The sequence below is a fragment of the Schistocerca piceifrons genome, chromosome 2, assembly GCF_021461385.2.
Source record: "Schistocerca piceifrons isolate TAMUIC-IGC-003096 chromosome 2, iqSchPice1.1, whole genome shotgun sequence".
Classification (NCBI taxonomy): Eukaryota; Metazoa; Arthropoda; class Insecta; order Orthoptera; family Acrididae; genus Schistocerca; species Schistocerca piceifrons.
This window is the reverse complement of record NC_060139.1, coordinates 42,279,105-42,306,314: the sequence shown is the minus strand read 5'-3', so window position 1 is coordinate 42,306,314 and position 27,210 is coordinate 42,279,105. Positions and strand designations below refer to the sequence as shown.

The window sequence follows — 27,210 nt, the reverse complement described above, 5'->3', positions numbered from 1 at the left end:
TGGCTTATTGGAGGACAATACGACACAGGCAGGAAAATAGTGTTCCCGCCCGGGATCGAACCGGGGACCTTCTGCGTGTGAAGCAGACGTGATAACCGCTACACTACGGAAACGACGGACCCGAGAAGTCCATCCTTGTTCACTCCAACTTGCCTCAGCCTTTCTCCCGCCCGTGAATGCACACACGACATTTCATTTGTCAGCCTGGAACCCATCACAGCCGAGGGCTCAAGAAGTCTTCGGGGTGCTCGAGAGGGTGTCTGCCGTAGCACCCCTAACGAGATAGCGGCGTTTCGCGCAGTCGTTATTGCAAGTCATATCAGCAAAAGCAATCACTTTCTCAGCAGCAGGCAGTGCGAGCCCAGCGGCAGCTCTACATGAAAGTACCAATAGCCCAGGAAGGCCGCCGACCGCGGGAATTCGCGCCGCCCCCATCCCGCCAGCCTACACGAGACTGTCAGGGCACCCTGGACGACATCGAGGGACCGAAGTAATTGGCATTCGCCGTGTCACAGGGCTCGTTGGTCTAGGGGTATGATTCCTGCTTAGGGTGCAGGAGGTCACGGGTTCAAATCCCGGACGAGCCCTAGCGCGTTGTGCAAACTGATCGCACGTCAGTGGCTGAGTCAGCGCAAAAAGCTCGCCGTCAATATCAAATGAATTTCTTATTTGGTGTGAGCAATTGACGCTGTGGTCCAACGCGTGAAGGCGATTACGAAGGTTTCGGGTACAGATGGTAGCAGATGCGTGTTAGTAAGTCTTGCTTAAAGTGATGAAAAAGTGTTTCCGCCCGGGATCGAACCAGGGAACTTCTGCGTGATGGGCAGACGTGATAACCTCTACACCACGGAAACTGCTTGTGCGCACCTTACTTCACAGACAACTTGTAGTGATGTTGCCATCGTAACTAAAAAATTCAATAAATGTGGTACTTGCAAAACGAAGGGACATGCAGCAGATCCACACACGACGTGGCTCATTGGAGGACAATACGACACAGGCAGGAAAATACTGTTCCCGCCCGGGATCGAACCGGGGACCTTCTGCGTGTGAAGCAGACGTGATAACCGCTACACTACGGAAACGACGGACCCGAGAAGTCCATCCTTGTTCACTCCAACTTGCCTCAGCCTTTCTCTCGTCCGCGAATGCACTCACGACATTTCATTTGTCAGCCTGGAACCCATCACAGCCGAGGGCTCAAGATGTCTTCGGGGTGCTCGAGAGGGTGTCTGCCGTAGCACCCCTAACGAGATAGCGGCGTTTCGCGCAGTCGTTATTGCAAGTCATATCAGCAAAAGCAATCACTTTCTCAGCAGCAGGCAGTGCGAGCCCAGCGGCAGCTCTACATGAAGGTACCAATAGCCCAGGAAGGCCGCCGACCGCGGGAATTCGCGCCGCCCCCATCCCGCCAGCCTACACGAGACTGTCAGGGCACCCTGGACGACATCGAGGGACCGAGGTAATTGGCATTCGCCGTGTCACAGGGCTCGTTGGTCTAGGGGTATGATTCCTGCTTAGGGTGCAGGAGGTCACGGGTTCAAATCCCGGACGAGCCCTAGCGTGTTGTGCAAACTGATCGCACGTCAGTGGCTGAGTCAGCGCAAAAAGCTCGCCGTCAATATCAAATGAATTTCTTATTTGGTGTGAGCAATTGACGCTGTGGTCCAACGCGTGAAGGCGATTACGAAGGTTTCGGGTACAGATGGTAGCAGATGCATGTTAGTAAGTCTTGCTTAAAGTGATGAAAAAGTGTTTCCGTCCGGGATCGAACCAGGGAACTTCTGCGTGATGGGCAGACGTGATAACCTCTACACCACGGAAACTGCTTGTGCGCACCTTACTTCACAGACAACTTGTAGTGATGTTGCCATCGTAACTAAAAAATTCAATAAATGTGGTACTTGCAAAACGAAGGGACATGCAGCAGATCCACACACGACGTGGCTCATTGGAGGACAATACGACACAGGCAGGAAAATACTGTTCCCGCCCGGGATCGAACCGGGGACCTTCTGCGTGTGAAGCAGACGTGATAACCGCTACACTACGGAAACGACGGACTCGAGAAGTCCATCCTTGTTCACTCCAACTTGCCTCAGCCTTTCTCTCGTCCGCGAATGCACACACGACATTTCATTTGTCAGCCTGGAACCCATCACAGCCGAGGGCTCAAGAAGTCTTCGGGGTGCTCGAGAGGGTGTCTGCCGTAGCACCCCTAACGAGATAGCGGCGTTTCGCGCAGTCGTTATTGCAAGTCATATCAGCAAAAGCAATCACTTTCTCAGCAGCAGGCAGTGCGAGCCCAGCGGCAGCTCTACATGAAGGTACCAATAGCCCAGGAAGGCCGCCGACCGCGGGAATTCGCGCCGCCCCCATCCCGCCAGCCTACACGAGACTGTCAGGGCACCCTGGACGACATCGAGGGACCGAAGTAATTGGCATTCGCCGTGTCACAGGGCTCGTTGGTCTAGGGGTATGATTCCTGCTTAGGGTGCAGGAGGTCCCGGGTTCAAATCCCGGACGAGCCCTAGCGTGTTGTGCAAACTGATCGCACGTCAGTGGCTGAGTCAGCGCAAAAAGCTCGCCGTCAATATCAAATGAATTTCTTATTTGGTGTGAGCAATTGACGCTGTGGTCCAACGCGTGAAGGCGATTACGAAGGTTTCGGGTACAGATGGTAGCAGATGCATGTTAGTAAGTCTTGCTTAAAGTGATGAAAAAGTGTTTCCGCCCGGGATCGAACCAGGGAACTTCTGCGTGATGGGCAGACGTGATAACCTCTACACCACGGAAACTGCTTGTGCGCACCTTACTTCACAGACAACTTGTAGTGATGTTGCCATCGTAACTAAAAAATTCAATAAATGTGGTACTTGCAAAACGGAGGGACATGCAGCAGATCCACACACGACGTGGCTCATTGGAGGACAATACGACACAGGCAGGAAAATACTGTTCCCGCCCGGGATCGAACCGGGGACCTTCTGCGTGTGAAGCAGACGTGATAACCGCTTCACTACGGAAACGACGGACCCGAGAAGTCCATCCTTGTTCACTCCAACTTGCCTCAGCCTTTCTCCCGTCCGCGAATGCACACACGACATTTCATTTGTCAGCCTGGAACCCATCACAGCCGAGGGCTCAAGAAGTCTTCGGGGTGCTCGAGAGGGTGTCTGCCGTAGCACCCCTAACGAGATAGCGGCGTTTCGCGCAGTCGTTATTGCAAGTCATATCAGCAAAAGCAATCACTTTCTCAGCAGCAGGCAGTGCGAGCCCAGCGGCAGCTCTACATGAAAGTACCAATAGCCCAGGAAGGCGGCCGACCGCGGGAATTCGCGCCGCCCCCATCCCGCCAGCCTACACGAGACTGTCAGGGCACCCTGGACGACATCGAGGGACCGAAGTAATTGGCATTCGCCGTGTCACAGGGCTCGTTGGTCTAGGGGTATGATTCCTGCTTAGGGTGCAGGAGGTCACGGGTTCAAATCCCGGACGAGCCCTAGCGTGTTGTGCAAACTGATCGCACGTCAGTGGCTGAGTCAGCGCAAAAAGCTCGCCGTCAATATCAAATGAACTTCTTATTTGGTGTGAGCAATTGACGCTGTGGTCCAACGCGTGAAGGCGATTACGAAGGTTTCGGGTACAGATGGTAGCAGATGCATGTTAGTAAGTCTTGCTTAAAGTGATGAAAAAGTGTTTCCGCCCGGGATCGAACCAGGGAACTTCTGCGTGATGGGCAGACGTGATAACCTCTACACCACGGAAACTGCTTGTGCGCACCTTACTTCACAGACAACTTGTAGTGATGTTGCCATCGTAACTAAAAAATTCAATAAATGTGGTACTTGCAAAACGGAGGGACATGCAGCAGATCCACACACGACGTGGCTCATTGGAGGACAATACGACACAGGCAGGAAAATACTGTTCCCGCCCGGGATCGAACCGGGGACCTTCTGCGTGTGAAGCAGACGTGATAACCGCTACACTACGGAAACCACGGACCCGAGAAGTCCATCCTTGTTCACTCCAACTTGCCTCAGCCTTTCTCTCGTCCGCGAATGCACACACGACATTTCATTTGTCAGCCTGGAACCCATCACAGCCGAGGGCTCAAGAAGTCTTCGGGGTGCTCGAGAGGGTGTCTGCCGTAGCACCCCTAACGAGATAGCGGCGTTTCGCGCAGTCGTTATTGCAAGTCATATCAGCAAAAGCAATCACTTTCTCAGCAGCAGGCAGTGCGAGCCCAGCGGCAGCTCTACATGAAGGTACCAATAGCCCAGGAAGGCCGCCGACCGCGGGAATTCGCGCCGCCCCCATCCCGCCAGCCTACACGAGACTGTCAGGGCACCCTGGACGACATCGAGGGACCGAAGTAATTGGCATTCGCCGTGTCACAGGGCTCGTTGGTCTAGGGGTATGATTCCTGCTTAGGGTGCAGGAGGTCCCGGGTTCAAATCCCGGACGAGCCCTAGCGTGTTGTTTAAACTGATCGCACGTCAGTGGCTGAGTCAGCGCAAAAAGCTCGCCGTCAATATCAAATGAATTTCTTATTTGGTGTGAGCAATTGACGCTGTGGTCCAACGCGTGAAGGCGATTACGAAGGTTTCGGGTACAGATGGTAGCAGATGCATGTTAGTAAGTCTTGCTTAAAGTGATGAAAAAGTGTTTCCGCCCGGGATCGAACCAGGGAACTTCTGCGTGATGGGCAGACGTGATAACCTCTACACCACGGAAACTGCTTGTGCGCACCTTACTTCACAGACAACTTGTAGTGATGTTGCCATCGTAACTAAAAAATTCAATAAATGTGGTACTTGCAAAACGAAGGGACATGCAGCAGATCCACACACGACGTGGCTCATTGGAGGACAATACGACACAGGCAGGAAAATACTGTTCCCGCCCGGGATCGAACCGGGGACCTTCTGCGTGCGAAGCAGACGTGATAACCGCTACACTACGGAAACGACGGACCCGAGAAGTCCATCCTTGTTCACTCCAACTTGCCTCAGCCTTTCTCTCGTCCGCGAATGCACACACGACATTTCATTTGTCAGCCTGGAACCCATCACAGCCGAGGGCTCAAGAAGTCTTCGGGGTGCTCGAGAGGGTGTCTGCCGTAGCACCCCTAACGAGATAGCGGCGTTTCGCGCAGTCGTTATTGCAAGTCATATCAGCAAAAGCAATCACTTTCTCAGCAGCAGGCAGTGCGAGCCCAGCGGCAGCTCTACATGAAGGTACCTATAGCCCAGGAAGGCCGCCGACCGCGGGAATTCGCGCCGCCCCCATCCCGCCAGCCTACACGAGACTGTCAGGGCACCCTGGACGACATCGAGGGACCGAAGTAATTGGCATTCGCCGTGTCACAGGGCTCGTTGGTCTAGGGGTATGATTCCTGCTTAGGGTGCAGGAGGTCCCGGTTTCAAATCCCGGACGAGCCCTAGCGTGTTGTGCAAACTGATCGCACGTCAGTGGCTGAGTCAGCGCAAAAAGCTCGCCGTCAATATCAAATGAATTTCTTATTTGGTGTGAGCAATTGACGCTGTGGTCCATCGCGTGAAGGCGATTACGAAGGTTTCGGGTACAGATGGTAGCAGATGCATGTTTGTAAGTCTTGCTTAAAGTGATGAAAAAGTGTTTCCGCCCGGGATCGAACCAGGGAACTTCTGCGTGATGGGCAGACGTGATAACCTCTACACCACGGAAACTGCTTGTGCGCACCTTACTTCACAGACAACTTGTAGTGATGTTGCCATCGTAACTAAAAAATTCAATAAATGTGGTACTTGCAAAACGAAGGGACATGCAGCAGATCCACACACGACGTGGCTCATTGGAGGACAATACGACACAGGCAGGAAAATACTGTTCCTGCCCGGGATCGAACTGGGGACCTTCTGCGTGTGAAGCAGACGTGAAAATCGCTACACTACGGAAACGACGGACCCGAGAAGTCCATCCTTGTTCACTCCAACTTGCCTCAGCCTTTCTCTCGTCCGCGAATGCACACACGACATTTCATTTGTCAGCCTGGAACCCATCACAGCCGAGGGCTCAAGAAGTCTTCGGGGTGCTCGAGAGGGTGTCTGCCGTAGCACCCCTAACGAGATAGCGGCGTTTCGCGCAGTCGTTATTGCAAGTCATATCAGCAAAAGCAATCACTTTCTCAGCAGCAGGCAGTGCGAGCCCAGCGGCAGCTCTACATGAAGGTACCAATAGCCCAGGAAGGCCGCCGACCGCGGGAATTCGCGCCGCCCCCATCCCGCCAGCCTACACGAGACTGTCAGGGCACCCTGGACGACATCGAGGGACCGAAGTAATTGGCATTCGCCGTGTCACAGGGCTCGTTGGTCTAGGGGTATGATTCCTGCTTAGGGTGCAGGAGGTCCCGGGTTCAAATCCCGGACGAGCCCTAGCGTGTTGTGCAAACTGATCGCACGTCAGTGGCTGAGTCAGCGCAAAAAGCTCGCCGTCAATATCAAATGAATTTCTTATTTGGTGTGAGCAATTGACGCTGTGGTCCAACGCGTGAAGGCGATTACGAAGGTTTCGGGTACAGATGGTAGCAGATGCATGTTAGTAAGTCTTGCTTAAAGTGATGAAAAAGTGTTTCCGCCCGGGATCGAACCAGGGAACTTCTGCGTGATGGGCAGACGTGATAACCTCTACACCACGGAAACTGCTTGTGCGCACCTTACTTCACAGACAACTTGTAGTGATGTTGCCATCGTAACTAAAAAATTCAATAAATGTGGTACTTGCAAAACGGAGGGACATGCAGCAGATCCACACACGACGTGGCTCATTGGAGGACAATACGACACAGGCAGGAAAATACTGTTCCCGCCCGGGATCGAACCGGGGACCTTCTGCGTGTGAAGCAGACGTGATAACCGCTACACTACGGAAACGACGGACCCGAGAAGTCCATCCTTGTTCACTCCAACTTGCCTCAGCCTTTCTCTCGTCCGCGAATGCACACACGACATTTCATTTGTCAGCCTGGAACCCATCACAGCCGAGGGCTCAAGAAGTCTTCGGGGTGCTCGAGAGGGTGTCTGCCGTAGCACCCCTAACGAGATAGCGGCGTTTCGCGCAGTCGTTATTGCAAGTCATATCAGCAAAAGCAATCACTTTCTCAGCAGCAGGCAGTGCGAGCCCAGCGGCAGCTCTACATGAAGGTACCAATAGCCCAGGAAGGCCGCCGACCGCGGGAATTCGCGCCGCCCCCATCCCGCCAGCCTACACGAGACTGTCAGGGCACCCTGGACGACATCGAGGGACCGAAGTAATTGGCATTCGCCGTGTCACAGGGCTCGTTGGTCTAGGGGTATGATTCCTGCTTAGGGTGCAGGAGGTCCCGGGTTCAAATCCCGGACGAGCCCTAGCGTGTTGTGCAAACTGATCGCACGTCAGTGGCTGAGTCAGCGCAAAAAGCTCGCCGTCAATATCAAATGAATTTCTTATTTGGTGTGAGCAATTGACGCTGTGGTCCAACGCGTGAAGGCGATTACGAAGGTTTCGGGTACAGATGGTAGCAGATGCATGTTAGTAAGTCTTGCTTAAAGTGATGAAAAAGTGTTTCCGCCCGGGATCGAACCAGGGAACTTCTGCGTGATGGGCAGACGTGATAACCTCTACACCACGGAAACTGCTTGTGCGCACCTTACTTCACAGACAACTTGTAGTGATGTTGCCATCGTAACTAAAAAATTCAATAAATGTGGTACTTGCAAAACGAAGGGACATGCAGCAGATCCACACACGACGTGGCTCATTGGAGGACAATACGACACAGGCAGGAAAATACTGTTCCTGCCCGGGATCGAACCGGGGACCTTCTGCGTGTGAAGCAGACGTGATAACCGCTACACTACGGAAACGACGGACGCGAGAAGTCCATCCTTGTTCACTCCAACTTGCCTCAGCCTTTCTCTCGTCCGCGAATGCACACACGACATTTCATTTGTCAGCCTGGAACCCATCACAGCCGAGGGCTCAAGAAGTCTTCGGGGTGCTCGAGAGGGTGTCTGCCGTAGCACCCCTAACGAGATAGCGGCGTTTCGCGCAGTCGTTATTGCAAGTCATATCAGCAAAGGCAATCAATTTCTCAGCAGCAGGCAGTGCGAGCCCAGCGGCAGCTCTACATGAAGGTACCAATAGCCCAGGAAGGCCGCCGACCGCGGGAATTCGCGCCGCCCCCATCCCGCCAGCCTACACGAGACTGTCAGGGCACCCTGGACGACATCGAGGGACCGAAGTAATTGGCATTCGCCGTGTCACAGGGCTCGTTGGTCTAGGGGTATGATTCCTGCTTAGGGTGCAGGAGGTCCCGGTTTCAAATCCCGGACGAGCCCTAGCGTGTTGTGCAAACTGATCGCACGTCAGTGGCTGAGTCAGCGCAAAAAGCTCGCCGTCAATATCAAATGAATTTCTTATTTGGTGTGAGCAATTGACGCTGTGGTCCATCGCGTGAAGGCGATTACGAAGGTTTCGGGTACAGATGGTAGCAGATGCATGTTAGTAAGTCTTGCTTAAAGTGATGAAAAAGTGTTTCCGCCCGGGATCGAACCAGGGAACTTCTGCGTGATGGGCAGACGTGATAACCTCTACACCACGGAAACTGCTTGTGCGCACCTTACTTCACAGACAACTTGTAGTGATGTTGCCATCGTAACTAAAAAATTCAATAAATGTGGTACTTGCAAAACGAAGGGACATGCAGCAGATCCACACACGACGTGGCTCATTGGAGGACAATACGACACAGGCAGGAAAATACTGTTCCTGCCCGGGATCGAACCGGGGACCTTCTGCGTGTGAAGCAGACGTGATAACCGCTACACTACGGAAACGACGGACGCGAGAAGTCCATCCTTGTTCACTCCAACTTGCCTCAGCCTTTCTCTCGTCCGCGAATGCACACACGACATTTCATTTGTCAGCCTGGAACCCATCACAGCCGAGGGCTCAAGAAGTCTTCGGGGTGCTCGAGAGGGTGTCTGCCGTAGCACCCCTAACGAGATAGCGGCGTTTCGCGCAGTCGTTATTGCAAGTCATATCAGCAAAGGCAATCAATTTCTCAGCAGCAGGCAGTGCGAGCCCAGCGGCAGCTCTACATGAAGGTACCAATAGCCCAGGAAGGCCGCCGACCGCGGGAATTCGCGCCGCCCCCATCCCGCCAGCCTACACGAGACTGTCAGGGCACCCTGGACGACATCGAGGGACCGAAGTAATTGGCATTCGCCGTGTCACAGGGCTCGTTGGTCTAGGGGTATGATTCCTGCTTAGGGTGCAGGAGGTCCCGGTTTCAAATCCCGGACGAGCCCTAGCGTGTTGTGCAAACTGATCGCACGTCAGTGGCTGAGTCAGCGCAAAAAGCTCGCCGTCAATATCAAATGAATTTCTTATTTGGTGTGAGCAATTGACGCTGTGGTCCATCGCGTGAAGGCGATTACGAAGGTTTCGGGTACAGATGGTAGCAGATGCATGTTAGTAAGTCTTGCTTAAAGTGATGAAAAAGTGTTTCCGCCCGGGATCGAACCAGGGAACTTCTGCGTGATGGGCAGACGTGATAACCTCTACACCACGGAAACTGCTTGTGCGCACCTTACTTCACAGACAACTTGTAGTGATGTTGCCATCGTAACTAAAAAATTCAATAAATGTGGTACTTGCAAAACGAAGGGACATGCAGCAGATCCACACACGACGTGGCTCATTGGAGGACAATACGACACAGGCAGGAAAATACTGTTCCTGCCCGGGATCGAACTGGGGACCTTCTGCGTGTGAAGCAGGCGTGAAAATCGCTACACTACGGAAACGACGGACCCGAGAAGTCCATCCTTGTTCACTCCAACTTGCCTCAGCCTTTCTCTCGTCCGCGAATGCACACACGACATTTCATTTGTCAGCCTGGAACCCATCACAGCCGAGGGCTCAAGAAGTCTTCGGGGTGCTCGAGAGGGTGTCTGCCGTAGCACCCCTAACGAGATAGCGGCGTTTCGCGCAGTCGTTATTGCAAGTCATATCAGCAAAAGCAATCACTTTCTCAGCAGCAGGCAGTGCGAGCCCAGCGGCAGCTCTACATGAAGGTACCAATAGCCCAGGAAGGCCGCCGACCGCGGGAATTCGCGCCGCCCCCATCCCGCCAGCCTACACGAGACTGTCAGGGCACCCTGGACGACATCGAGGGACCGAAGTAATTGGCATTCGCCGTGTCACAGGGCTCGTTGGTCTAGGGGTATGATTCCTGTTTAGGGTGCAGGAGGTCCCGGTTTCAAATCCCGGACGAGCCCTAGCGTGTTGTGCAAACTGATCGCACGTCAGTGGCTGAGTCAGCGCAAAAAGCTCGCCGTCAATATCAAATGAATTTCTTATTTGGTGTGAGCAATTGACGCTGTGGTCCATCGCGTGAAGGCGATTACGAAGGTTTCGGGTACAGATGGTAGCAGATGCATGTTAGTAAGTCTTGCTTAAAGTGATGAAAAAGTGTTTCCGCCCGGGATCGAACCAGGGAACTTCTGCGTGATGGGCAGACGTGATAACCTCTACACCACGGAAACTGCTTGTGCGCACCTTACTTCACAGGCAACTTGTAGTGATGTTGCCATCGTAACTAAAAAATTCAATAAATGTGGTACTTGCAAAACGAAGGGACATGCAGCAGATCCACACACGACGTGGCTCATTGGAGGACAATACGACACAGGCAGGAAAATATGGTTCCTGCCCGGGATCGAACTGGGGACCTTCTGCGTGTGAAGCAGACGTGAAAATCGCTACACTACGGAAACGACGGACCCGAGAAGTCCATCCTTGTTCACTCCAACTTGCCTCAGCCTTTCTCTCGTCCGCGAATGCACACACGACATTTCATTTGTCAGCCTGGAACCCATCACAGCCGAGGGCTCAAGAAGTCTTCGGGGTGCTCGAGAGGGTGTCTGCCGTAGCACCCCTAACGAGATAGCGGCGTTTCGCGCAGTCGTTATTGCAAGTCATATCAGCAAAAGCAATCACTTTCTCAGCAGCAGGCAGTGCGAGCCCAGCGGCAGCTCTACATGAAGGTACCAATAGCCCAGGAAGGCCGCCGACCGCGGGAATTCGCGCCGCCCCCATCCCGCCAGCCTACACGAGACTGTCAGGGCACCCTGGACGACATCGAGGGACCGAAGTAATTGGCATTCGCCGTGTCACAGGGCTCGTTGGTCTAGGGGTATGATTCCTGCTTAGGGTGCAGGAGGTCCCGGGTTCAAATCCCGGACGAGCCCTAGCGTGTTGTGCAAACTGATCGCACGTCAGTGGCTGAGTCAGCGCAAAAAGCTCGCCGTCAATATCAAATGAATTTCTTATTTGGTGTGAGCAATTGACGCTGTGGTCCAACGCGTGAAGGCGATTACGAAGGTTTCGGGTACAGATGGTAGCAGATGCATGTTAGTAAGTCTTGCTTAAAGTGATGAAAAAGTGTTTCCGCCCGGGATCGAACCAGGGAACTTCTGCGTGATGGGCAGACGTGATAACCTCTACACCACGGAAACTGCTTGTGCGCACCTTACTTCACAGACAACTTGTAGTGATGTTGCCATCGTAACTAAAAAATTCAATAAATGTGGTACTTGCAAAACGAAGGGACATGCAGCAGATCCACACACGACGTGGCTCATTGGAGGACAATACGACACAGGCAGGAAAATACTGTTCCTGCCCGGGATCGAACCGGGGACCTTCTGCGTGTGAGGCAGACGTGAAAATCGCTACACTACGGAAACGACGGACCCGAGAAGTCCATCCTGGTTCACTCCAACTTGTCTCAGCCTTTCTCTCGTCCGCGAATGCACACACGACATTTCATTTGTCAGCCTGGAACCCATCACAGCCGAGGGCTCAAGAAGTCTTCGGGGTGCTCGAGAGGGTGTCTGCCGTAGCACCCCTAACGAGATAGCGGCGTTTCGCGCAGTCGTTATTGCAAGTCATATCAGCAAAAGCAATCACTTTCTCAGCAGCAGGCAGTGCGAGCCCAGCGGCAGCTCTACATGAAGGTACCTATAGCCCAGGAAGGCCGCCGACCGCGGGAATTCGCGCCGCCCCCATCCCGCCAGCCTACACGAGACTGTCAGGGCACCCTGGACGACATCGAGGGACCGAAGTAATTGGCATTCGCCGTGTCACAGGGCTCGTTGGTCTAGGGGTATGATTCCTGCTTAGGGTGCAGGAGGTCCCGGGTTCAAATCCCGGACGAGCCCTAGCGTGTTGTGCAAACTGATCGCACGTCAGTGGCTGAGTCAGCGCAAAAAGCTCCCCGTCAATATCAAATGAATTTCTTATTTGGTGTGAGCAATTGACGCTGTGGTCCAACGCGTGAAGGCGATTACGAAGGTTTCGGGTACAGATGGTAGCAGATGCATGTTAGTTAGTCTTGCTTAAAGTGATGAAAAAGTGTTTCCGCCCGGGATCGAACCAGGGAACTTCTGCGTGATGGGCAGACGTGATAACCTCTACACCACGGAAACTGCTTGTGCGCACCTTACTTCACAGACAACTTGTAGTGATGTTGCCATCGTAACTAAAAAATTCAATAAATGTGGTACTTGCAAAACGAAGGGACATGCAGCAGATCCACACACGACGTGGCTCATTGGAGGACAATACGACACAGGCAGGAAAATACTGTTCCTGCCCGGGATCGAACCGGGGACCTTCTGCGTGTGAAGCAGACGTGAAAATCGCTACACTACGGAAACGACGGACCCGAGAAGTCCATCCTTGTTCACTCCAACTTGCCTCAGCCTTTCTCTCGTCCGCGAATGCACACACGACATTTCATTTGTCAGCCTGGAACCCAGCACAGCCGAGGGCTCAAGAAGTCTTCGGGGTGCTCGAGAGGGTGTCTGCCGTAGCACCCCTAACGAGATAGCGGCGTTTCGCGCAGTCGTTATTGCAAGTCATATCAGCAAAAGCAATCACTTTCTCAGCAGCAGGCAGTGCGAGCCCAGCGGCAGCTCTACATGAAGGTACCAATAGCCCAGGAAGGCCGCCGACCGCGGGAATTCGCGCCGCCCCCATCCCGCCAGCCTACACGAGACTGTCAGGGCACCCTGGACGACATCGAGGGACCGAAGTAATTGGCATTCGCCGTGTCACAGGGCTCGTTGGTCTAGGGGTATGATTCCTGCTTAGGGTGCAGGAGGTCCCGGGTTCAAATCCCGGACGAGCCCTAGCGTGTTGTGCAAACTGATCGCACGTCAGTGGCTGAGTCAGCGCAAAAAGCTCGCCGTCAATATCAAATGAATTTCTTATTTGGTGTGAGCAATTGACGCTGCGTGAAGGCGATTACGAAGGTTTCGGGTACAGATGGTAGCAGATGCATGTTAGTAAGTCTTGCTTAAAGTGATGAAAAAGTGTTTCCGCCCGGGATCGAACCAGGGAACTTCTGCGTGATGGGCAGACGTGATAACCTCTACACCACGGAAACTGCTTGTGCGCACCTTACTTCACAGACAACTTGTAGTGATGTTGCCATCGTAACTAAAAAATTCAATAAATGTGGTACTTGCAAAACGAAGGGACATGCAGCAGATCCACACACGACGTGGCTCATTGGAGGACAATACGACACAGGCAGGAAAATACTGTTCCCGCCCGGGATCGAACCGGGGACCTTCTGCGTGTGAAGCAGACGTGATAACCGCTACACTACGGAAAAGACGGACCCGAGAAGTCCATCCTTGTTCACTCCAACTTGCCTCAGCCTTTCTCTCGTCCGCGAATGCACACACGACATTTCATTTGTCAGCCTGGAACCCATCACAGCCGAGGGCTCAAGAAGTCTTCGGGGTGCTCGAGAGGGTGTCTGCCGTAGCACCCCTAACGAAATAGCGGCGTTTCGCGCAGTCGTTATTGCAAGTCATATCAGCAAAAGCAATCACTTTCTTAGCAGCAGGCAGTGCGAGCCCAGCGGCAGCTCTACATGAAGGTACCAATAGCCCAGGAAGGCCGCCGACCGCGGGAATTCGCGCCGCCCCCATCCCGCCAGCCTACACGAGACTGTCAGGGCACCCTGGACGACATCGAGGGACCGAAGTAATTGGCATTCGCCGTGTCACAGGGCTCGTTGGTCTAGGGGTATGATTCCTGCTTAGGGTGCAGGAGGTCCCGGTTTCAAATCCCGGACGAGCCCTAGCGTGTTGTGCAAACTGATCGCACGTCAGTGGCTGAGTCAGCGCAAAAAGCTCGCCGTCAATATCAAATGAATTTCTTATTTGGTGTGAGCAATTGACGCTGTGGTCCATCGCGTGAAGGCGATTACGAAGGTTTCGGGTACAGATGGTAGCAGATGCATGTTAGTAAGTCTTGCTTAAAGTGATGAAAAAGTGTTTCCGCCCGGGATCGAACCAGGGAACTTCTGCGTGATGGGCAGACGTGATAACCTCTACACCACGGAAACTGCTTGTGCGCACCTTACTTCACAGACAACTTGTAGTGATGTTGCCATCGTAACTAAAAAATTCAATAAATGTGGTACTTGCAAAACGGAGGGACATGCAGCAGATCCACACACGACGTGGCTCATTGGAGGACAATACGACACAGGCAGGAAAATACTGTTCCCGCCCGGGATCGAACCGGGGACCTTCTGCGTGTGAAGCAGACGTGATAACCGCTACACTACGGAAACGACGGACCCGAGAAGTCCATCCTTGTTCACTCCAACTTGCCTCAGCCTTTCTCTCGTCCGCGAATGCACACACGACATTTCATTTGTCAGCCTGGAACCCATCACAGCCGAGGGCTCAAGAAGTCTTCGGGGTGCTCGAGAGGGTGTCTGCCGTAGCACCCCTAACGAGATAGCGGCGTTTCGCGCAGTCGTTATTGCAAGTCATATCAGCAAAAGCAATCACTTTCTCAGCAGCAGGCAGTGCGAGCCCAGCGGCAGCTCTACATGAAGGTACCAATAGCCCAGGAAGGCCGCCGACCGCGGGAATTCGCGCCGCCCCCATCCCGCCAGCCTACACGAGACTGTCAGGGCACCCTGGACGACATCGAGGGACCGAAGTAATTGGCATTCGCCGTGTCACAGGGCTCGTTGGTCTAGGGGTATGATTCCTGCTTAGGGTGCAGGAGGTCCCGGGTTCAAATCCCGGACGAGCCCTAGCGTGTTGTGCAAACTGATCGCACGTCAGTGGCTGAGTCAGCGCAAAAAGCTCCCCGTCAATATCAAATGAATTTCTTATTTGGTGTGAGCAATTGACGCTGTGGTCCAACGCGTGAAGGCGATTACGAAGGTTTCGGGTACAGATGGTAGCAGATGCATGTTAGTTAGTCTTGCTTAAAGTGATGAAAAAGTGTTTCCGCCCGGGATCGAACCAGGGAACTTCTGCGTGATGGGCAGACGTGATAACCTCTACACCACGGAAACTGCTTGTGCGCACCTTACTTCACAGACAACTTGTAGTGATGTTGCCATCGTAACTAAAAAATTCAATAAATGTGGTACTTGCAAAACGAAGGGACATGCAGCAGATCCACACACGACGTGGCTCATTGGAGGACAATACGACACAGGCAGGAAAATACTGTTCCTGCCCGGGATCGAACCGGGGACCTTCTGCGTGTGAAGCAGACGTGAAAATCGCTACACTACGGAAACGACGGACCCGAGAAGTCCATCCTTGTTCACTCCAACTTGCCTCAGCCTTTCTCTCGTCCGCGAATGCACACACGACATTTCATTTGTCAGCCTGGAACCCATCACAGCCGAGGGCTCAAGAAGTCTTCGGGGTGCTCGAGAGGGTGTCTGCCGTAGCACCCCTAACGAGATAGCGGCGTTTCGCGCAGTCGTTATTGCAAGTCATATCAGCAAAAGCAATCACTTTCTCAGCAGCAGGCAGTGCGAGCCCAGCGGCAGCTCTACATGAAGGTACCAATAGCCCAGGAAGGCCGCCGACCGCGGGAATTCGCGCCGCCCCCATCCCGCCAGCCTACACGAGACTGTCAGGGCACCCTGGACGACATCGAGGGACCGAAGTAATTGGCATTCGCCGTGTCACAGGGCTCGTTGGTCTAGGGGTATGATTCCTGCTTAGATTGCAGGAGGTCCCGGGTTCAAATCCCGGACGAGCCCTAGCGTGTTGTGCAAACTGATCGCACGTCAGTGGCTGAGTCAGCGCAAAAAGCTCGCCGTCAATATCAAATGAATTTCTTATTTGGTGTGAGCAATTGACGCTGTGGTCCAACGCGTGAAGGCGATTACGAAGGTTTCGGGTACAGATGGTAGCAGATGCATGTTAGTAAGTCTTGCTTAAAGTGATGAAAAAGTGTTTCCGCCCGGGATCGAACCAGGGAACTTCTGCGTGATGGGCAGACGTGATAACCTCTACACCACGGAAACTGCTTGTGCGCACCTTACTTCACAGACAACTTGTAGTGATGTTGCCATCGTAACTAAAAAATTCAATAAATGTGGTACTTGCAAAACGAAGGGACATGCAGCAGATCCACACACGACGTGGCTCATTGGAGGACAATACGACACAGGCAGGAAAATACTGTTCCCGCCCGGGATCGAACCGGGGACCTTCTGCGTGTGAAGCAGACGTGATAACCGCTACACTACGGAAAAGACGGACCCGAGAAGTCCATCCTTGTTCACTCCAACTTGCCTCAGCCTTTCTCTCGTCCGCGAATGCACACACGACATTTCATTTGTCAGCCTGGAACCCATCACAGCCGAGGGCTCAAGAAGTCTTCGGGGTGCTCGAGAGGGTGTCTGCCGTAGCACCCCTAACGAGATAGCGGCGTTTCGCGCAGTCGTTATTGCAAGTCATATCAGCAAAAGCAATCACTTTCTCAGCAGCAGGCAGTGCGAGCCCAGCGGCAGCTCTACATGAAGGTACCAATAGCCCAGGAAGGCCGCCGACCGCGGGAATTCGCGCCGCCCCCATCACGCCAGCCTACACGAGACTGTCAGGGCACCCTGGACGACATCGAGGGACCGAAGTAATTGGCATTCGCCGTGTCACAGGGCTCGTTGGTCTAGGGGTATGATTCCTGCTTAGGGTGCAGGAGGTCCCGGTTTCAAATCCCGGACGAGCCCTAGCGTGTTGTGCAAACTGATCGCACGTCAGTGGCTGAGTCAGCGCAAAAAGCTCGCCGTCAATATCAAATGAATTTCTTATTTGGTGTGAGCAATTGACGCTGTGGTCCATCGCGTGAAGGCGATTACGAAGGTTTCGGGTACAGATGGTAGCAGATGCATGTTAGTAAGTCTTGCTTAAAGTGATGAAAAAGTGTTTCCGCCCGGGATCGAACCAGGGAACTTCTGCGTGATGGGCAGACGTGATAACCTCTACACCACGGAAACTGCTTGTGCGCACCTTACTTCACAGACAACTTGTAGTGATGTGGCCATCGTAACTAAAAAATTCAATAAATGTGGTACTTGCAAAACGAATGGACATGCAGCAGATCCACACACGACGTGGCTCATTGGAGGACAATACGACACAGGCAGGAAAATACTGTTCCTGCCCGGGATCGAACTGGGGACCTTCTGCGTGTGAAGCAGACGTGAAAATCGCTACACTACGGAAACGACGGACCCGAGAAGTCCATCCTTGTTCACTCCAACTTGCCTCAGCCTTTCTCTCGTCCGCGAATGCACACACGACATTTCATTTGTCAGCCTGGAACCCAGCACAGCCGAGGGCTCAAGAAGTCTTCGGGGTGCTCGAGAGGGTGTCTGCCGTAGCACCCCTAACGAGATAGCGGCGTTTCGCGCAGTCGTTATTGCAAGTCATATCAGCAAAAGCAATCACTTTCTCAGCAGCAGGCAGTGCGAGCCCAGCGGCAGCTCTACATGAAGGTACCAATAGCCCAGGAAGGCCGCCGACCGCGGGAATTCGCGCCGCCCCCATCCCGCCAGCCTACACGAGACTGTCAGGGCACCCTGGACGACATCGAGGGACCGAAGTAATTGGCATTCGCCGTGTCACAGGGCTCGTTGGTCTAGGGGTATGATTCCTGCTTAGGGTGCAGGAGGTCCCGGGTTCAAATCCCGGACGAGCCCTAGCGTGTTGTGCAAACTGATCGCACGTCAGTGGCTGAGTCAGCGCAAAAAGCTCGCCGTCAATATCAAATGAATTTCTTATTTGGTGTGAGCAATTGACGCTGCGTGAAGGCGATTACGAAGGTTTCGGGTACAGATGGTAGCAGATGCATGTTAGTAAGTCTTGCTTAAAGTGATGAAAAAGTGTTTCCGCCCGGGATCGAACCAGGGAACTTCTGCGTGATGGGCAGACGTGATAACCTCTACACCACGGAAACTGCTTGTGCGCACCTTACTTCACAGACAACTTGTAGTGATGTTGCCATCGTAACTAAAAAATTCAATAAATGTGGTACTTGCAAAACGAAGGGACATGCAGCAGATCCACACACGACGTGGCTCATTGGAGGACAATACGACACAGGCAGGAAAATACTGTTCCCGCCCGGGATCGAACCGGGGACCTTCTGCGTGTGAAGCAGACGTGATAACCGCTACACTACGGAAAAGACGGACCCGAGAAGTCCATCCTTGTTCACTCCAACTTGCCTCAGCCTTTCTCTCGTCCGCGAATGCACACACGACATTTCATTTGTCAGCCTGGAACCCATCACAGCCGAGGGCTCAAGAAGTCTTCGGGGTGCTCGAGAGGGTGTCTGCCGTAGCACCCCTAACGAAATAGCGGCGTTTCGCGCAGTCGTTATTGCAAGTCATATCAGCAAAAGCAATCACTTTCTTAGCAGCAGGCAGTGCGAGCCCAGCGGCAGCTCTACATGAAGGTACCAATAGCCCAGGAAGGCCGCCGACCGCGGGAATTCGCGCCGCCCCCATCCCGCCAGCCTACACGAGACTGTCAGGGCACCCTGGACGACATCGAGGGACCGAAGTAATTGGCATTCGCCGTGTCACAGGGCTCGTTGGTCTAGGGGTATGATTCCTGCTTAGGGTGCAGGAGGTCCCGGTTTCAAATCCCGGACGAGCCCTAGCGTGTTGTGCAAACTGATCGCACGTCAGTGGCTGAGTCAGCGCAAAAAGCTCGCCGTCAATATCAAATGAATTTCTTATTTGGTGTGAGCAATTGACGCTGTGGTCCATCGCGTGAAGGCGATTACGAAGGTTTCGGGTACAGATGGTAGCAGATGCATGTTAGTAAGTCTTGCTTAAAGTGATGAAAAAGTGTTTCCGCCCGGGATCGAACCAGGGAACTTCTGCGTGATGGGCAGACGTGATAACCTCTACACCACGGAAACTGCTTGTGCGCACCTTACTTCACAGACAACTTGTAGTGATGTTGCCATCGTAACTAAAAAATTCAATAAATGTGGTACTTGCAAAACGGAGGGACATGCAGCAGATCCACACACGACGTGGCTCATTGGAGGACAATACGACACAGGCAGGAAAATACTGTTCCCGCCCGGGATCGAACCGGGGACCTTCTGCGTGTGAAGCAGACGTGATAACCGCTACACTACGGAAACGACGGACCCGAGAAGTCCATCCTTGTTCACTCCAACTTGCCTCAGCCTTTCTCTCGTCCGCGAATGCACACACGACATTTCATTTGTCAGCCTGGAACCCATCACAGCCGAGGGCTCAAGAAGTCTTCGGGGTGCTCGAGAGGGTGTCTGCCGTAGCACCCCTAACGAGATAGCGGCGTTTCGCGCAGTCGTTATTGCAAGTCATATCAGCAAAAGCAATCACTTTCTCAGCAGCAGGCAGTGCGAGCCCAGCGGCAGCTCTACATGAAGGTACCAATAGCCCAGGAAGGCCGCCGACCGCGGGAATTCGCGCCGCCCCCATCCCGCCAGCCTACACGAGACTGTCAGGGCACCCTGGACGACATCGAGGGACCGAAGTAATTGGCATTCGCCGTGTCACAGGGCTCGTTGGTCTAGGGGTATGATTCCTGCTTAGGGTGCAGGAGGTCCCGGGTTCAAATCCCGGACGAGCCCTAGCGTGTTGTGCAAACTGATCGCACGTCAGTGGCTGAGTCAGCGCAAAAAGCTCCCCGTCAATATCAAATGAATTTCTTATTTGGTGTGAGCAATTGACGCTGTGGTCCAACGCGTGAAGGCGATTACGAAGGTTTCGGGTACAGATGGTAGCAGATGCATGTTAGTTAGTCTTGCTTAAAGTGATGAAAAAGTGTTTCCGCCCGGGATCGAACCAGGGAACTTCTGCGTGATGGGCAGACGTGATAACCTCTACACCACGGAAACTGCTTGTGCGCACCTTACTTCACAGACAACTTGTAGTGATGTTGCCATCGTAACTAAAAAATTCAATAAATGTGGTACTTGCAAAACGAAGGGACATGCAGCAGATCCACACACGACGTGGCTCATTGGAGGACAATACGACACAGGCAGGAAAATACTGTTCCTGCCCGGGATCGAACCGGGGACCTTCTGCGTGTGAAGCAGACGTGAAAATCGCTACACTACGGAAACGACGGACCCGAGAAGTCCATCCTTGTTCACTCCAACTTGCCTCAGCCTTTCTCTCGTCCGCGAATGCACACACGACATTTCATTTGTCAGCCTGGAACCCATCACAGCCGAGGGCTCAAGAAGTCTTCGGGGTGCTCGAGAGGGTGTCTGCCGTAGCACCCCTAACGAGATAGCGGCGTTTCGCGCAGTCGTTATTGCAAGTCATATCAGCAAAAGCAATCACTTTCTCAGCAGCAGGCAGTGCGAGCCCAGCGGCAGCTCTACATGAAGGTACCAATAGCCCAGGAAGGCCGCCGACCGCGGGAATTCGCGCCGCCCCCATCCCGCCAGCCTACACGAGACTGTCAGGGCACCCTGGACGACATCGAGGGACCGAAGTAATTGGCATTCGCCGTGTCACAGGGCTCGTTGGTCTAGGGGTATGATTCCTGCTTAGATTGCAGGAGGTCCCGGGTTCAAATCCCGGACGAGCCCTAGCGTGTTGTGCAAACTGATCGCACGTCAGTGGCTGAGTCAGCGCAAAAAGCTCGCCGTCAATATCAAATGAATTTCTTATTTGGTGTGAGCAATTGACGCTGTGGTCCAACGCGTGAAGGCGATTACGAAGGTTTCGGGTACAGATGGTAGCAGATGCATGTTAGTAAGTCTTGCTTAAAGTGATGAAAAAGTGTTTCCGCCCGGGATCGAACCAGGGAACTTCTGCGTGATGGGCAGACGTGATAACCTCTACACCACGGAAACTGCTTGTGCGCACCTTACTTCACAGACAACTTGTAGTGATGTTGCCATCGTAACTAAAAAATTCAATAAATGTGGTACTTGCAAAACGAAGGGACATGCAGCAGATCCACACACGACGTGGCTCATTGGAGGACAATACGACACAGGCAGGAAAATACTGTTCCCGCCCGGGATCGATACGGGGACCTTCTGCGTGTGAAGCAGACGTGATAACCGCTACACTACGGAAAAGACGGACCCGAGAAGTCCATCCTTGTTCACTCCAACTTGCCTCAGCCTTTCTCTCGTCCGCGAATGCACACACGACATTTCATTTGTCAGCCTGGAACCCATCACAGCCGAGGGCTCAAGAAGTCTTCGGGGTGCTCGAGAGGGTGTCTGCCGTAGCACCCCTAACGAGATAGCGGCGTTTCGCGCAGTCGTTATTGCAAGTCATATCAGCAAAAGCAATCACTTTCTCAGCAGCAGGCAGTGCGAGCCCAGCGGCAGCTCTACATGAAGGTACCAATAGCCCAGGAAGGCCGCCGACCGCGGGAATTCGCGCCGCCCCCATCACGCCAGCCTACACGAGACTGTCAGGGCACCCTGGACGACATCGAGGGACCGAAGTAATTGGCATTCGCCGTGTCACAGGGCTCGTTGGTCTAGGGGTATGATTCCTGCTTAGGGTGCAGGAGGTCCCGGTTTCAAATCCCGGACGAGCCCTAGCGTGTTGTGCAAACTGATCGCACGTCAGTGGCTGAGTCAGCGCAAAAAGCTCGCCGTCAATATCAAATGAATTTCTTATTTGGTGTGAGCAATTGACGCTGTGGTCCATCGCGTGAAGGCGATTACGAAGGTTTCGGGTACAGATGGTAGCAGATGCATGTTAGTAAGTCTTGCTTAAAGTGATGAAAAAGTGTTTCCGCCCGGGATCGAACCAGGGAACTTCTGCGTGATGGGCAGACGTGATAACCTCTACACCACGGAAACTGCTTGTGCGCACCTTACTTCACAGACAACTTGTAGTGATGTGGCCATCGTAACTAAAAAATTCAATAAATGTGGTACTTGCAAAACGAATGGACATGCAGCAGATCCACACACGACGTGGCTCATTGGAGGACAATACGACACAGGCAGGAAAATACTGTTCCTGCCCGGGATCGAACTGGGGACCTTCTGCGTGTGAAGCAGACGTGAAAATCGCTACACTACGGAAACGACGGACCCGAGAAGTCCATCCTTGTTCACTCCAACTTGCCTCAGCCTTTCTCTCGTCCGCGAATGCACACACGACATTTCATTTGTCAGCCTGGAACCCATCACAGCCGAGGGCTCAAGAAGTCTTCGGGGTGCTCGAGAGGGTGTCTGCCGTAGCACCCCTAACGAGATAGCGGCGTTTCGCGCAGTCGTTATTGCAAGTCATATCAGCAAAAGCAATCACTTTCTCAGCAGCAGGCAGTGCGAGCCCAGCGGCAGCTCTACATGAAGGTACCAATAGCCCAGGAAGGCCGCCGACCGCGGGAATTCGCGTCGCCCCCATCCCGCCAGCCTACACGAGACTGTCAGGGCACCCTGGACGACATCGAGGGACCGAAGTAATTGGCATTCGCCGTGTCACAGGGCTCGTTGGTCTAGGGGTATGATTCCTGCTTATGGTGCAGGAGGTCCCGGGTTCAAATCCCGGACGAGCCCTAGCGTGTTGTGCAAACTGATCGCACGTCAGTGGCTGAGTCAGCGCAAAAAGCTCGCCGTCAATATCAAATGAATTTCTTATTTGGTGTGAGCAATTGACGCTGTGGTCCAACGCGTGAAGGCGATTACGAAGGTTTCGGGTACAGATGGTAGCAGATGCATGTTAGTAAGTCTTGCTTAAAGTGATGAAAAAGTGTTTCCGCCCGGGATCGAACCAGGGAACTTCTGCGTGATGGGCAGACGTGATAACCTCTACGCCACGGAAACTGCTTGTGCGCACCTTACTTCACAGACAACTTGTAGTGATGTTGCCATCGTAACTAAAAAATTCAATAAATGTGGTACTTGCAAAACGAAGGGACATGCAGCAGATCCACACACGACGTGGCTCATTGGAGGACAATACGACACAGGCAGGAAAATACTGTTCCTGCCCGGGATCGAACCGGGGACCTTCTGCGTGTGAAGCAGACTTGAAAATCGCTACACTACGGAAACGACGGACCCGAGAAGTCCATCCTTGTTCACTCCAACTTGCCTCAGCCTTTCTCTCGTCCGCGAATGCACACACGACATTTCATTTGTCAGCCTGGAACCCATCACAGCCGAGGGCTCAAGAAGTCTTCGGGGTGCTCGAGAGGGTGTCTGCCGTAGCACCCCTAACGAGATAGCGGCGTTTCGCGCAGTCGTTATTGCAAGTCATATCAGCAAAAGCAATCACTTTCTCAGCAGCAGGCAGTGCGAGCCCAGCGGCAGCTCTACATGAAGGTACCAATAGCCCAGGAAGGCCGCCGACCGCGGGAATTCGCGCCGCCCCCATCCCGCCAGCCTACACGAGACTGTCAGGGCACCCTGGACGACATCGAGGGACCGAAGTAATTGGCATTCGCCGTGTCACAGGGCTCGTTGGTCTAGGGGTATGATTCCTGCTTAAGGTGCAGGAGGTCCCGGTTTCAAATCCCGGACGAGCCCTAGCGTGTTGTGCAAACTGATCGCACGTCAGTGGCTGAGTCAGCGCAAAAAGCTCGCCGTCAATATCAAATGAATTTCTTATTTGGTGTGAGCAATTGACGCTGTGGTCCAACGCGTGAAGGCGATTACGAAGGTTTCGGGTACAGATGGTAGCAGATGCATGTTAGTAAGTCTTGCTTAAAGTGATGAAAAAGTGTTTCCGCCCGGGATCGAACCAGGGAACTTCTGCGTGATGGGCAGACGTGATAACCTCTACACCACGGAAACTGCTTGTGCGCACCTTACTTCACAGACAACTTGTAGTGATGTTGCCATCGTAACTAAAAAATTCAATAAATGTGGTACTTGCAAAACGAAGGGACATGCAGCAGATCCACACACGACGTGGCTCATTGGAGGACAATACGACACAGGCAGGAAAATACTGTTCCCGCCCGGGATCGAACCGGGGACCTTCTGCGTGTGAAGCAGACGTGATAACCGCTACACTACGGAAACGACGGACCCGAGAAGTCCATCCTTGTTCACTCCAACTTGCCTCAGCCTTTCTCTCGTCCGCGAATGCACACACGACATTTCATTTGTCAGCCTGGAACCCATCACAGCCGAGGGCTCAAGAAGTCTTCGGGGTGCTCGAGAGGGTGTCTGCCGTAGCACCCCTAACGAGATAGCGGCGTTTCGCGCAGTCGTTATTGCAAGTCATATCAGCAAAAGCAATCACTTTCTCAGCAGCAGGCAGTGCGAGCCCAGCGGCAGCTCTACATGAAGGTACCAATAGCCCAGGAAGGCCGCCGACCGCGGGAATTCGCGCCGCCCCCATCCCGCCAGCCTACACGAGACTGTCAGGGCACCCTGGACGACATAGAGGGACCGAAGTAATTGGCATTCGCCGTGTCACAGGGCTCGTTGGTCTAGGGGTATGATTCCTGCTTAGGGTGCAGGAGGTCCCGGGTTCAAATCCCGGACGAGCCCTAGCGTGTTGTGCAAACTGATCGCACGTCAGTGGCTGAGTCAGCGCAAAAAGCTCGCCGTCAATATCAAATGAATTTCTTATTTGGTGTGAGCAATTGACGCTGTGGTCCAACGCGTGAAGGCGATTACGAAGGTTTCGGGTACAGATGGTAGCAGATGCATGTTAGTAAGTCTTGCTTAAAGTGATGAAAAAGTGTTTCCGCCCGGGATCGAACCAGGGAACTTCTGCGTGATGGGCAGACGTGATAACCTCTACACCACGGAGACTGCTTGTGCGCACCTTACTTCACAGACAACTTGTAGTGATGTTGCCATCGTAACTAAAAAATTCAATAAATGTGGTACTTGCAAAACGAAGGGACATGCAGCAGATCCACACACGACGTGGCTCATTGGAGGACAATACGACACAGGCAGGAAAATACTGTTCCCGCCCGGGATCGAACCGGGGACCTTCTGCGTGTGAAGCAGACGTGATAACCGCTACACTACGGAAACGACGGACCCGAGAAGTCCATCCTTGTTCACTCCAACTTGCCTCAGCCTTTCTCTCGTCCGCGAATGCACACACGACATTTCATTTGTCAGCCTGGAACCCATCACAGCCGAGGGCTCAAGAAGTCTTCGGGGTGCTCGAGAGGGTGTCTGCCGTAGCACCCCTAACGAGATAGCGGCGTTTCGCACAGTCGTTATTGCAAGTCATATCAGCAAAAGCAATCACTTTCTCAGCAGCAGGCAGTGCGAGCCCAGCGGCAGCTCTACATGAAGGTACCAATAGCCCAGGAAGGCCGCCGACCGCGGGAATTCGCGCCGCCCCCATCCCGCCAGCCTACACGAGACTGTCAGGGCACCCTGGACGACATCGAGTGACCGAAGTAATTGGCATTCGCCGTGTCACAGGGCTCGTTGGTCTAGGGGTATGATTCCTGCTTAGGGTGCAGGAGGTCCCGGGTTCAAATCCCGGACGAGCCCTAGCGTGTTGTGCAAACTAATCGCACGTCAGTGGCTGAGTCAGCGCAAAAAGCTCGCCGTCAATATCAAATGAATTTCTTATTTGGTGTGAGCAATTGACGCTGTGGTCCAACGCGTGAAGGCGATTACGAAGGTTTCGGGTACAGATGGTAGCAGATGCATGTTAGTAAGTCTTGCTTAAAGTGATGAAAAAGTGTTTCCGCCCGGGATCGAACCAGGGAACTTCTGCGTGATGGGCAGACGTGATAACCTCTACACCACGGAAACTGCTTGTGCGCACCTTACTTCACAGACAACTTGTAGTGATGTTGCCATCGTAACTAAAAAATTCAATAAATGTGGTACTTGCAAAACGAAGGGACATGCAGCAGATCCACACACGACGTGGCTCATTGGAGGACAATACGACACAGGCAGGAAAATACTGTTCCTGCCCGGGATCGAACTGGGGACCTTCTGCGTGTGAAGCAGACGTGAAAATCGCTACACTACGGAAACGACGGACCCGAGAAGTCCATCCTTGTTCACTCCAACTTGCCTCAGCCTTTCTCTCGTCCGCGAATGCACACACGACATTTCATTTGTCAGCCTGGAACCCATCACAGCCGAGGGCTCAAGAAGTCTTCGGGGTGCTCGAGAGGGTGTCTGCCGTAGCACCCCTAACGAGATAGCGGCGTTTCGCGCAGTCGTTATTGCAAGTCATATCAGCAAAAGCAATCACTTTCTCAGCAGCAGGCAGTGCGAGCCCAGCGGCAGCTCTACATGAAGGTACCAATAGCCCAGGAAGGCCGCCGACCGCGGGAATTCGCGTCGCCCCCATCCCGCCAGCCTACACGAGACTGTCAGGGCACCCTGGACGACATCGAGGGACCGAAGTAATTGGCATTCGCCGTGTCACAGGGCTCGTTGGTCTAGGGGTATGATTCCTGCTTATGGTGCAGGAGGTCCCGGGTTCAAATCCCGGACGAGCCCTAGCGTGTTGTGCAAACTGATCGCACGTCAGTGGCTGAGTCAGCGCAAAAAGCTCGCCGTCAATATCAAATGAATTTCTTATTTGGTGTGAGCAATTGACGCTGTGGTCCAACGCGTGAAGGCGATTACGAAGGTTTCGGGTACAGATGGTAGCAGATGCATGTTAGTAAGTCTTGCTTAAAGTGATGAAAAAGTGTTTCCGCCCGGGATCGAACCAGGGAACTTCTGCGTGATGGGCAGACGTGATAACCTCTACACCACGGAAACTGCTTGTGCGCACCTTACTTCACAGACAACTTGTAGTGATGTTGCCATCATAACTAAAAAATTCAATAAATGTGGTACTTGCAAAACGAAGGGACATGCAGCAGATCCACACACGACGTGGCTCATTGGAGG

The 27,210-nt window shown here is 53.3% G+C and overlaps 76 non-coding genes across 76 annotated transcripts; 28 read left to right on the top strand and 48 right to left on the bottom strand.

Annotated features, from left to right (window-relative positions):
* Positions 1 to 40: 40 nt before the first annotated feature.
* Positions 41 to 113, bottom strand: Trnav-cac. Its single transcript has one exon. It is a non-coding gene; the product is annotated as a tRNA-Val (tRNA).
* Positions 114 to 515: 402 nt separating this feature from the next.
* Positions 516 to 587, top strand: Trnap-agg. Its single transcript has one exon. It is a non-coding gene; the product is annotated as a tRNA-Pro (tRNA).
* Positions 588 to 781: 194 nt separating this feature from the next.
* Positions 782 to 854, bottom strand: Trnad-auc. The gene has a single exon. It is a non-coding gene; the product is annotated as a tRNA-Asp (tRNA).
* Positions 855 to 1,012: 158 nt separating this feature from the next.
* On the bottom strand, positions 1,013 to 1,085 carry Trnav-cac. Its single transcript has one exon. It is a non-coding gene; the product is annotated as a tRNA-Val (tRNA).
* Positions 1,086 to 1,487: 402 nt separating this feature from the next.
* Trnap-agg lies at positions 1,488 to 1,559 on the top strand. The gene has a single exon. It is a non-coding gene; the product is annotated as a tRNA-Pro (tRNA).
* Positions 1,560 to 1,753: 194 nt separating this feature from the next.
* On the bottom strand, positions 1,754 to 1,826 carry Trnad-auc. Its single transcript has one exon. It is a non-coding gene; the product is annotated as a tRNA-Asp (tRNA).
* Positions 1,827 to 1,984: 158 nt separating this feature from the next.
* Positions 1,985 to 2,057, bottom strand: Trnav-cac. The gene has a single exon. It is a non-coding gene; the product is annotated as a tRNA-Val (tRNA).
* Positions 2,058 to 2,459: 402 nt separating this feature from the next.
* Positions 2,460 to 2,531, top strand: Trnap-agg. The gene has a single exon. It is a non-coding gene; the product is annotated as a tRNA-Pro (tRNA).
* Positions 2,532 to 2,725: 194 nt separating this feature from the next.
* Trnad-auc lies at positions 2,726 to 2,798 on the bottom strand. Its single transcript has one exon. It is a non-coding gene; the product is annotated as a tRNA-Asp (tRNA).
* Positions 2,799 to 2,956: 158 nt separating this feature from the next.
* On the bottom strand, positions 2,957 to 3,029 carry Trnav-cac. Its single transcript has one exon. It is a non-coding gene; the product is annotated as a tRNA-Val (tRNA).
* Positions 3,030 to 3,431: 402 nt separating this feature from the next.
* On the top strand, positions 3,432 to 3,503 carry Trnap-agg. Its single transcript has one exon. It is a non-coding gene; the product is annotated as a tRNA-Pro (tRNA).
* A 194-nt stretch (positions 3,504 to 3,697) lies between these two features.
* Positions 3,698 to 3,770, bottom strand: Trnad-auc. Its single transcript has one exon. It is a non-coding gene; the product is annotated as a tRNA-Asp (tRNA).
* A 158-nt stretch (positions 3,771 to 3,928) lies between these two features.
* Trnav-cac lies at positions 3,929 to 4,001 on the bottom strand. Its single transcript has one exon. It is a non-coding gene; the product is annotated as a tRNA-Val (tRNA).
* Positions 4,002 to 4,403: 402 nt separating this feature from the next.
* Trnap-agg lies at positions 4,404 to 4,475 on the top strand. Its single transcript has one exon. It is a non-coding gene; the product is annotated as a tRNA-Pro (tRNA).
* A 194-nt stretch (positions 4,476 to 4,669) lies between these two features.
* On the bottom strand, positions 4,670 to 4,742 carry Trnad-auc. The gene has a single exon. It is a non-coding gene; the product is annotated as a tRNA-Asp (tRNA).
* A 158-nt stretch (positions 4,743 to 4,900) lies between these two features.
* Trnaa-cgc lies at positions 4,901 to 4,973 on the bottom strand. The gene has a single exon. It is a non-coding gene; the product is annotated as a tRNA-Ala (tRNA).
* A 402-nt stretch (positions 4,974 to 5,375) lies between these two features.
* Trnap-agg lies at positions 5,376 to 5,447 on the top strand. Its single transcript has one exon. It is a non-coding gene; the product is annotated as a tRNA-Pro (tRNA).
* Positions 5,448 to 5,641: 194 nt separating this feature from the next.
* Positions 5,642 to 5,714, bottom strand: Trnad-auc. Its single transcript has one exon. It is a non-coding gene; the product is annotated as a tRNA-Asp (tRNA).
* Positions 5,715 to 6,347: 633 nt separating this feature from the next.
* On the top strand, positions 6,348 to 6,419 carry Trnap-agg. The gene has a single exon. It is a non-coding gene; the product is annotated as a tRNA-Pro (tRNA).
* Positions 6,420 to 6,613: 194 nt separating this feature from the next.
* On the bottom strand, positions 6,614 to 6,686 carry Trnad-auc. The gene has a single exon. It is a non-coding gene; the product is annotated as a tRNA-Asp (tRNA).
* Positions 6,687 to 6,844: 158 nt separating this feature from the next.
* Positions 6,845 to 6,917, bottom strand: Trnav-cac. Its single transcript has one exon. It is a non-coding gene; the product is annotated as a tRNA-Val (tRNA).
* Positions 6,918 to 7,319: 402 nt separating this feature from the next.
* Positions 7,320 to 7,391, top strand: Trnap-agg. The gene has a single exon. It is a non-coding gene; the product is annotated as a tRNA-Pro (tRNA).
* Positions 7,392 to 7,585: 194 nt separating this feature from the next.
* Trnad-auc lies at positions 7,586 to 7,658 on the bottom strand. The gene has a single exon. It is a non-coding gene; the product is annotated as a tRNA-Asp (tRNA).
* A 158-nt stretch (positions 7,659 to 7,816) lies between these two features.
* Positions 7,817 to 7,889, bottom strand: Trnav-cac. The gene has a single exon. It is a non-coding gene; the product is annotated as a tRNA-Val (tRNA).
* A 402-nt stretch (positions 7,890 to 8,291) lies between these two features.
* On the top strand, positions 8,292 to 8,363 carry Trnap-agg. Its single transcript has one exon. It is a non-coding gene; the product is annotated as a tRNA-Pro (tRNA).
* Positions 8,364 to 8,557: 194 nt separating this feature from the next.
* Positions 8,558 to 8,630, bottom strand: Trnad-auc. The gene has a single exon. It is a non-coding gene; the product is annotated as a tRNA-Asp (tRNA).
* A 158-nt stretch (positions 8,631 to 8,788) lies between these two features.
* Trnav-cac lies at positions 8,789 to 8,861 on the bottom strand. Its single transcript has one exon. It is a non-coding gene; the product is annotated as a tRNA-Val (tRNA).
* Positions 8,862 to 9,263: 402 nt separating this feature from the next.
* Positions 9,264 to 9,335, top strand: Trnap-agg. The gene has a single exon. It is a non-coding gene; the product is annotated as a tRNA-Pro (tRNA).
* Positions 9,336 to 9,529: 194 nt separating this feature from the next.
* Trnad-auc lies at positions 9,530 to 9,602 on the bottom strand. Its single transcript has one exon. It is a non-coding gene; the product is annotated as a tRNA-Asp (tRNA).
* Positions 9,603 to 10,235: 633 nt separating this feature from the next.
* Trnap-agg lies at positions 10,236 to 10,307 on the top strand. The gene has a single exon. It is a non-coding gene; the product is annotated as a tRNA-Pro (tRNA).
* A 194-nt stretch (positions 10,308 to 10,501) lies between these two features.
* On the bottom strand, positions 10,502 to 10,574 carry Trnad-auc. Its single transcript has one exon. It is a non-coding gene; the product is annotated as a tRNA-Asp (tRNA).
* Positions 10,575 to 11,207: 633 nt separating this feature from the next.
* Positions 11,208 to 11,279, top strand: Trnap-agg. Its single transcript has one exon. It is a non-coding gene; the product is annotated as a tRNA-Pro (tRNA).
* Positions 11,280 to 11,473: 194 nt separating this feature from the next.
* Trnad-auc lies at positions 11,474 to 11,546 on the bottom strand. The gene has a single exon. It is a non-coding gene; the product is annotated as a tRNA-Asp (tRNA).
* Positions 11,547 to 11,704: 158 nt separating this feature from the next.
* On the bottom strand, positions 11,705 to 11,777 carry Trnav-cac. Its single transcript has one exon. It is a non-coding gene; the product is annotated as a tRNA-Val (tRNA).
* A 402-nt stretch (positions 11,778 to 12,179) lies between these two features.
* On the top strand, positions 12,180 to 12,251 carry Trnap-agg. The gene has a single exon. It is a non-coding gene; the product is annotated as a tRNA-Pro (tRNA).
* Positions 12,252 to 12,445: 194 nt separating this feature from the next.
* Positions 12,446 to 12,518, bottom strand: Trnad-auc. The gene has a single exon. It is a non-coding gene; the product is annotated as a tRNA-Asp (tRNA).
* A 158-nt stretch (positions 12,519 to 12,676) lies between these two features.
* On the bottom strand, positions 12,677 to 12,749 carry Trnav-cac. Its single transcript has one exon. It is a non-coding gene; the product is annotated as a tRNA-Val (tRNA).
* Positions 12,750 to 13,151: 402 nt separating this feature from the next.
* On the top strand, positions 13,152 to 13,223 carry Trnap-agg. The gene has a single exon. It is a non-coding gene; the product is annotated as a tRNA-Pro (tRNA).
* Positions 13,224 to 13,407: 184 nt separating this feature from the next.
* Positions 13,408 to 13,480, bottom strand: Trnad-auc. Its single transcript has one exon. It is a non-coding gene; the product is annotated as a tRNA-Asp (tRNA).
* Positions 13,481 to 13,638: 158 nt separating this feature from the next.
* Trnav-cac lies at positions 13,639 to 13,711 on the bottom strand. Its single transcript has one exon. It is a non-coding gene; the product is annotated as a tRNA-Val (tRNA).
* A 402-nt stretch (positions 13,712 to 14,113) lies between these two features.
* Trnap-agg lies at positions 14,114 to 14,185 on the top strand. Its single transcript has one exon. It is a non-coding gene; the product is annotated as a tRNA-Pro (tRNA).
* A 194-nt stretch (positions 14,186 to 14,379) lies between these two features.
* Trnad-auc lies at positions 14,380 to 14,452 on the bottom strand. Its single transcript has one exon. It is a non-coding gene; the product is annotated as a tRNA-Asp (tRNA).
* Positions 14,453 to 14,610: 158 nt separating this feature from the next.
* Positions 14,611 to 14,683, bottom strand: Trnav-cac. The gene has a single exon. It is a non-coding gene; the product is annotated as a tRNA-Val (tRNA).
* Positions 14,684 to 15,085: 402 nt separating this feature from the next.
* Positions 15,086 to 15,157, top strand: Trnap-agg. Its single transcript has one exon. It is a non-coding gene; the product is annotated as a tRNA-Pro (tRNA).
* Positions 15,158 to 15,351: 194 nt separating this feature from the next.
* On the bottom strand, positions 15,352 to 15,424 carry Trnad-auc. Its single transcript has one exon. It is a non-coding gene; the product is annotated as a tRNA-Asp (tRNA).
* A 158-nt stretch (positions 15,425 to 15,582) lies between these two features.
* Trnav-cac lies at positions 15,583 to 15,655 on the bottom strand. The gene has a single exon. It is a non-coding gene; the product is annotated as a tRNA-Val (tRNA).
* A 402-nt stretch (positions 15,656 to 16,057) lies between these two features.
* Positions 16,058 to 16,129, top strand: Trnas-aga. Its single transcript has one exon. It is a non-coding gene; the product is annotated as a tRNA-Ser (tRNA).
* Positions 16,130 to 16,323: 194 nt separating this feature from the next.
* Trnad-auc lies at positions 16,324 to 16,396 on the bottom strand. The gene has a single exon. It is a non-coding gene; the product is annotated as a tRNA-Asp (tRNA).
* A 158-nt stretch (positions 16,397 to 16,554) lies between these two features.
* On the bottom strand, positions 16,555 to 16,627 carry Trnav-cac. The gene has a single exon. It is a non-coding gene; the product is annotated as a tRNA-Val (tRNA).
* Positions 16,628 to 17,029: 402 nt separating this feature from the next.
* On the top strand, positions 17,030 to 17,101 carry Trnap-agg. Its single transcript has one exon. It is a non-coding gene; the product is annotated as a tRNA-Pro (tRNA).
* A 194-nt stretch (positions 17,102 to 17,295) lies between these two features.
* On the bottom strand, positions 17,296 to 17,368 carry Trnad-auc. Its single transcript has one exon. It is a non-coding gene; the product is annotated as a tRNA-Asp (tRNA).
* A 633-nt stretch (positions 17,369 to 18,001) lies between these two features.
* Positions 18,002 to 18,073, top strand: Trnap-agg. The gene has a single exon. It is a non-coding gene; the product is annotated as a tRNA-Pro (tRNA).
* Positions 18,074 to 18,257: 184 nt separating this feature from the next.
* Positions 18,258 to 18,330, bottom strand: Trnad-auc. Its single transcript has one exon. It is a non-coding gene; the product is annotated as a tRNA-Asp (tRNA).
* A 158-nt stretch (positions 18,331 to 18,488) lies between these two features.
* Trnav-cac lies at positions 18,489 to 18,561 on the bottom strand. Its single transcript has one exon. It is a non-coding gene; the product is annotated as a tRNA-Val (tRNA).
* A 402-nt stretch (positions 18,562 to 18,963) lies between these two features.
* On the top strand, positions 18,964 to 19,035 carry Trnap-agg. Its single transcript has one exon. It is a non-coding gene; the product is annotated as a tRNA-Pro (tRNA).
* A 194-nt stretch (positions 19,036 to 19,229) lies between these two features.
* Positions 19,230 to 19,302, bottom strand: Trnad-auc. The gene has a single exon. It is a non-coding gene; the product is annotated as a tRNA-Asp (tRNA).
* Positions 19,303 to 19,460: 158 nt separating this feature from the next.
* On the bottom strand, positions 19,461 to 19,533 carry Trnav-cac. Its single transcript has one exon. It is a non-coding gene; the product is annotated as a tRNA-Val (tRNA).
* A 402-nt stretch (positions 19,534 to 19,935) lies between these two features.
* On the top strand, positions 19,936 to 20,007 carry Trnap-agg. The gene has a single exon. It is a non-coding gene; the product is annotated as a tRNA-Pro (tRNA).
* A 194-nt stretch (positions 20,008 to 20,201) lies between these two features.
* Trnad-auc lies at positions 20,202 to 20,274 on the bottom strand. Its single transcript has one exon. It is a non-coding gene; the product is annotated as a tRNA-Asp (tRNA).
* A 158-nt stretch (positions 20,275 to 20,432) lies between these two features.
* Trnav-cac lies at positions 20,433 to 20,505 on the bottom strand. The gene has a single exon. It is a non-coding gene; the product is annotated as a tRNA-Val (tRNA).
* Positions 20,506 to 20,907: 402 nt separating this feature from the next.
* Positions 20,908 to 20,979, top strand: Trnas-aga. Its single transcript has one exon. It is a non-coding gene; the product is annotated as a tRNA-Ser (tRNA).
* A 194-nt stretch (positions 20,980 to 21,173) lies between these two features.
* Positions 21,174 to 21,246, bottom strand: Trnad-auc. Its single transcript has one exon. It is a non-coding gene; the product is annotated as a tRNA-Asp (tRNA).
* A 633-nt stretch (positions 21,247 to 21,879) lies between these two features.
* Positions 21,880 to 21,951, top strand: Trnap-agg. The gene has a single exon. It is a non-coding gene; the product is annotated as a tRNA-Pro (tRNA).
* A 194-nt stretch (positions 21,952 to 22,145) lies between these two features.
* On the bottom strand, positions 22,146 to 22,218 carry Trnad-auc. The gene has a single exon. It is a non-coding gene; the product is annotated as a tRNA-Asp (tRNA).
* Positions 22,219 to 22,851: 633 nt separating this feature from the next.
* Trnah-aug lies at positions 22,852 to 22,923 on the top strand. The gene has a single exon. It is a non-coding gene; the product is annotated as a tRNA-His (tRNA).
* Positions 22,924 to 23,117: 194 nt separating this feature from the next.
* Trnad-auc lies at positions 23,118 to 23,190 on the bottom strand. The gene has a single exon. It is a non-coding gene; the product is annotated as a tRNA-Asp (tRNA).
* A 633-nt stretch (positions 23,191 to 23,823) lies between these two features.
* On the top strand, positions 23,824 to 23,895 carry Trnal-aag. Its single transcript has one exon. It is a non-coding gene; the product is annotated as a tRNA-Leu (tRNA).
* A 194-nt stretch (positions 23,896 to 24,089) lies between these two features.
* On the bottom strand, positions 24,090 to 24,162 carry Trnad-auc. The gene has a single exon. It is a non-coding gene; the product is annotated as a tRNA-Asp (tRNA).
* Positions 24,163 to 24,320: 158 nt separating this feature from the next.
* Trnav-cac lies at positions 24,321 to 24,393 on the bottom strand. The gene has a single exon. It is a non-coding gene; the product is annotated as a tRNA-Val (tRNA).
* Positions 24,394 to 24,795: 402 nt separating this feature from the next.
* Positions 24,796 to 24,867, top strand: Trnap-agg. Its single transcript has one exon. It is a non-coding gene; the product is annotated as a tRNA-Pro (tRNA).
* Positions 24,868 to 25,061: 194 nt separating this feature from the next.
* On the bottom strand, positions 25,062 to 25,134 carry Trnad-auc. Its single transcript has one exon. It is a non-coding gene; the product is annotated as a tRNA-Asp (tRNA).
* A 158-nt stretch (positions 25,135 to 25,292) lies between these two features.
* On the bottom strand, positions 25,293 to 25,365 carry Trnav-cac. Its single transcript has one exon. It is a non-coding gene; the product is annotated as a tRNA-Val (tRNA).
* A 402-nt stretch (positions 25,366 to 25,767) lies between these two features.
* Trnap-agg lies at positions 25,768 to 25,839 on the top strand. Its single transcript has one exon. It is a non-coding gene; the product is annotated as a tRNA-Pro (tRNA).
* Positions 25,840 to 26,033: 194 nt separating this feature from the next.
* Trnad-auc lies at positions 26,034 to 26,106 on the bottom strand. Its single transcript has one exon. It is a non-coding gene; the product is annotated as a tRNA-Asp (tRNA).
* A 633-nt stretch (positions 26,107 to 26,739) lies between these two features.
* Positions 26,740 to 26,811, top strand: Trnah-aug. Its single transcript has one exon. It is a non-coding gene; the product is annotated as a tRNA-His (tRNA).
* A 194-nt stretch (positions 26,812 to 27,005) lies between these two features.
* Positions 27,006 to 27,078, bottom strand: Trnad-auc. Its single transcript has one exon. It is a non-coding gene; the product is annotated as a tRNA-Asp (tRNA).
* Positions 27,079 to 27,210: the final 132 nt, after the last annotated feature.